Here is a 5451-nt window from a genome sequence, read left to right as displayed (position 1 = left end):
AAGGATTGCAAGGATGTGAGGAATGCTTGGTTATGCAGTAAGCAATAAGTAGTTCAAAATAGTTTAAAAAGACAACACAAGAGTGAGAGAAATAATTACAACTTACAAAGGTTGGCATTTGGTCTTGTCAGGCAGGGGTCACCTTGTGGGAGGTTTTGTCCAGTTCTTAACTCCTTTGACTGCCTATCCATCCCAACTACCACATCACAGTATTCCAATCCTCCCCCAAGCATTTCATTAATTTTAGCAGGACACGTGATTTCGCCTTTTCTCTAAACCCTATAACTTAAGTTTGCTTGTTCTGTTTATTTTGATCACTTTAGGTTGAACTTTGTCTTGTTGGATTGTGCTTAACTATAAGCAATAATCAACACGCCCAGCCTAATACACTTACTCCAACCCTTAGCTCAGTTTGCATCTTTAGCAGAAAGATTGCCTACCAGCTGCTTACTCCAACATCATATGGACTACTAAGCTAAGTCCCATTTTGAGTTAGGTGGTTTTGTCTAACAGTTTCCTCCAAGGTTTGAAACATTCCATTCTGCAGGAAACTTCCCAAGCAGGAAGGTAAAAAAAAAAAAAAAAACTCAATATAGCTTCCGGAAGTCCCTGAAACTGACCAGATTCATTAGGCTCCTCCTCCTGCAAGTTAGTAATAAAAGATGAGAGTACATTTCAGAGTCAGAAAGCCAAGCTATAAAGAAGACTTCAGACCAGACCAGGTGGGAAGATGTTTAGACCAAACCGAGGTAACTGTGAAGAACACTCTCCAACCCATTGAGCTATCTGTAGGTTATGCAGAATGTTCCCAGCTTTGTGGACATGGGCTGGGATAGGTTTTGGTGATACTGCTCTCTCTCAGTCATTCCTGCTCCCTCATCCATATTCCTGTAACCCCAATAAAAACTCACTGATTCACCAAATTGGACTTTGGTGTTTTCAATGCTTTGGTCTGTTGTGGGTTACTTGTGTGGGGTGAGTAGATGTGTGTGTGTGTGTGTGTGTGTGTGTGTGTGTGTGTATGTGTGTGTGGTATGTGTCCCCAAGAAAGGTTTTGTCATACAAGAGTTGAGTTCTCACTCCCATTCCTGACTGTGTAACATAATCTATACAGCAAACTCACTGTATCCATGAGTTTCATATCTGTATATTTAATCAACTGTGAATTGAACCCATTTTTAAAATTACTTAGGTATGTGTATGTTTGCATGTTTATACATATGTATCTAGAGGCATTCAGAGGTTAGAAGATGGCTGCTGCATCAGATCTCCCTGAGCTGGAGTTATAGGTAGTCGTAAGCTGCCTGACATATGTGCTGGCAAGCAAACTTGAGGGGCAGGCAGTATGTAATCTTAACCACTGAGCCATCTTTCCAGTACCTACCAAAAATTTTTAATTACATCTGTACTGAACATGTGCAGACATTTTTGGTAATTATTCCACAATGAATAGTTTAAGAACTATTTGCATAGCATTTATTCTATTTTGAGTATTATAGATAATCTAGATAGGTTTTAAAGTATGCAGGGAGCTATGTATGAATGTAAATACTACTGCATTTTATATTAGGGTCTTTAACATAGATTTTGGAATCCTTTGGGATTCTGGAATACCATGACTATTTGTTCTAAAGGTCTTTCAGTCATGACACTGCTTCAGGCCCTGAATTGCAGACATGTGCAGCTGTGCCTGGCAGAGTAGTCCTCTATGAAGCTTTCAAGGAAACAGTAAGTATGCAACCAGGTTTTAAACCTAAACTGATAGTTTTTGCTATCCTGAATACAGAAAAGGGAATGATTTATTATAACTGGTTACAGAATCAAAGGCAGACATTCAGGAGCATTGCAGGATGGGCTGAAACCAGCAGCTACCTTGGGCCATCAACACCATCTTCTGATTGTCCTTTGCTCTTCAGACTGGATGTGGGGCCCTTGGTGGGCAGAGGGGGAAATACTGGTGAAAGATGCATTAGATGGTTTAACTTCCCAACTTTTAACTGGCTTTGGAGAATCCCAGTGCTATATTCAACTCACTAGAGGCAGTAGTTAGCTCATTTCATTTCCTGGGGGTTCAATTTCCCTGTCTATAAAATGTTTTATACAGATTGTTTTATTACCATATTGATTATATGTAATAATGAGTTTCATTGTGACATTTTCATACACGTATGTAATGAATTTCAGTAATAGTGTCTTTTACTCTCACTGATTCACAGCGTGCACACACACACACACACACACACACACACACACACACACACACACCACACAGAGGTAAAAAAAACAACTTGTCAGAGTTAGTTCCCTCCTACCATCATGTAAATTCTGGGGATAGAACCTAGGTCATCAGTCTTGGCAGCAGACATTTTACCTGCTGACCCATCTTGCTACCCAAGGGTTTAGGGAAAAGAATGGGAAAGTATTTTAAGGAAAGAACAGGGGGGAAAGTTTGGGGAAGCCTCACTATAAATTGCTACTTAGAACTAGAGTCAAGTAAAGGCCCATGGGGACATATAATAGGTAAGGGAGCTGTTTCTGTGGTAAAACACCAAATGACAAACTACACTAAGCAGCAGAAGGTCCCGATGCCCCCAGGGGTTCACTCACTGAATGCTGCAGTGGTGTCTGCAGAGGTTAGAGGTAGTTGCCTGGAAACATAGCACTGAGGCCAGGACTGGCTCTAATGCTCTAGAGCTCACAGGGGCAAGGCAGAAGACAAGTAATTCTCTCACCAAGCTGAACTGGTCAATCACGTGAAGAGCAACTCTTCAGGTTTCTGGAGAAAGTGTGTATGTTACCCCCTGTCCACCAAGGTGTCTGAAATGATTATCTTTTTCCTGCAGGATTCCTCAAAGGTGAGGTTTTGAAGACCATGCTGGCACAAAAGTCAGCTCACCCTAGTTAACAGACTTGGGTCAAGACATTTGTGGCCATTGGGCTCTACCACAGTTATATCCACCTGGGCATCTTATGTTTCAGACTCTCTGCCATTGAGGGGTTTCTCCTTGACTAAACTATCCACTTTCTCTGTGTGTTAAGAAGCCTGGTGAGGGAACAAGACCAGCAAGTCCCAGCCTGTCTTATCACAGTGTCAGGGTGCTCCCATTCTATGCTGCTGTCCTAATTTCATTTTCTATTGCTAATAAAACACTGACCAGACCCAACTTGAGGAGTTAAAGGGTTGTTTTCTCTTGCAGCTTACCGTCCTCACTCAAAGGAAGTCAGTTCACAAGACTGGAGGCAGGAACTAAAGCAGACCCAGGGAAGAGTGCTGCTTACTAACGATTTCCCATGGCTTGCTCAGACTGCTTATAAGAACTACCCAGGACCACCTGTCCAGGAGTAGTACCACTCACAGTGGTTTGGGCCCTCCCATATCTCATTAACCAAGAAAATGCCCCACAGAGATGCCCACTGGACAATGGAATAGAGGCAGTTACTTAGTTGAGATCCTTTCTTCCCAGGTATGCCCAGGTTGTCAAGTTGACAAAAACTAGCACAGTTCATCCTTGTTGAAGTGTAGGCAGTGACCCAGAAGGATAGCTAAGGCAACCTCTTCCAACCCCCAGAGACAGCATCAGTTCTCATGGCCAAGAAGCTGCTGTCGGCAAGGATTAACTATTGAAGTGTTTTGACCAGGGTCTGCACTACCCTAGGGAACTTCAAGTCCCCTATGATGCTATTGTCAAGACTGATAGCCACTTGACTGAACTTCTGGAAATAGTGTTCACAAAGTTTCCATATTAGGAACTTACCAATCATCTTGTAAAAACCTACACCAAAGTATCTGGGCAGAGAATCCAGGCTCCGGCTGTGGGAACAATATAGGGCATATGTATATTTTGATTTTTTGAGATGGTTTCATTATGTAACCCCAGCTAGCTCAGAACTTGTTACATAGACAAGGCTGGACTCAAACTCACAGAGATCATCCTGCCTCTGTCTCTTGAGTGCTGGAATTAAAAGCCTGTGCTACCATTTGTTTGTTTAGTTGGTTGGTTGGTTTTGTTTGTTTGCTTGAGACAGGGTTTCTCTGTGTTGCCCTGGCTGTCCTGAAACTCACTCTGTAAACCAGGCTGACCTCAAATGCAGTGATCCACCTGCCTATACCTCCCAAGTGCTGATATTAAAGGCTTGATTTTGTTTTTTTTTTTTAATTAAAAAATGTATTACATGTAGTGGTGTGCTCCTTTAATACCAGGGCTCAGGAGGCAGAGGCAGGCAAAGCTCTGTGAGTTCAAGGCCAGCCTAATCTACATAGACAATTCCAGGGCAGCCAGTGCTACATGGGGAGATCCTGTCTCAATGATATGATAATGACGGCGAGGATGATGATGATGAGTGACTCGACTGCATGGATATCTGTGCACCATGTGCATGCCTGGTTCCCTCAGAGACCAGAAGAGGAGGTCAGATCCCCTGAAATGGAATTAGAGATGGTTGTGGGCAGCCATATGAATGCTGGGAATCAAACCCCTGTCCTCTGGGTTTGAAAGAGCAATAGTCACTGTTCTAAACTGCTGAGTCATCCCTCTAGACCTGCAACAAAAGCTTTTTATGCAAAAAAAGTGACCAAACTCTGGACAGACCAGCTTATATCGAATGAAATCTTTCTAACCTATGAATAGGATTCCATGTGTAGAGAGTTTTAACTTGAGAGAGAAAAGGGAACTGCAATGTCTGTACGGCCTAATCAGCAGGTGACAGCTCTCTGGGGCTCTTTCCTCACCTGTTAATTGAAGAGTTTACCTATGTGGTTTGTGAAGTCCTGTCTACTTCTTAACATTGCAGGATTCTAAGGATCTATTTTATGCATGTATTCACATTGTCTCTGTGTAGGCATGGGCACATAAGTTCAGATGTCCACAGAGGCAGGAGACATCAGATTCCCCTGGAGCTGGAGTTGCAGGCACTTCTGAACCACCCAACATGGGTGCTTGTAATCCAACTCAGGTCACCTACAAAAGCAGTGTATACGCTTAGCTGCTGAGCCATCTCTTTCTGCACCAATATTGTGGAATTCTAGATAGTGCATTTAAGGTAACAGCTCTCCTCTTCCTAAATGTTCCACCCTTGAAACATCTATCTTAATATCTTTTCTCTGCCCACAGATGGCTGTCAGTTCATTCCTCAAATTCCTCAAATCTCCTTTGCCTCTCAAACTCCTTTTGTACCTTCCTGTTGGATCACATTTTTCTGTAGACCCCCAAATTATATTTTTAGTCTGCCTACTTCTCTCTGGCTCCTAACTCACGCTATCTCCTTGGGTAATACTCTGAAGGCCCTGAGATCCCCTGTCATTGGTCCCTCACACAGAAGTACACCCTTCTCCCAAAGCCAAAGGATCAGGTATTCAGTGGCTCCGGTGACAAGTGTGATGTCAAGTTACAGATACTGTTTCCCGAGAGACCACACTATAGTGTCAGAGGAGCCCCAGGCTGCCCACAATGC

This window comes from Rattus norvegicus, chromosome 3, assembly GCF_021556685.1.
Source record: "Rattus norvegicus strain SHRSP/BbbUtx chromosome 3, alternate assembly SHRSP_T2T, whole genome shotgun sequence".
NCBI lineage: Eukaryota > Metazoa > Chordata > Mammalia > Rodentia > Muridae > Rattus > Rattus norvegicus.
This window is presented reverse-complemented; position numbering follows the sequence as displayed.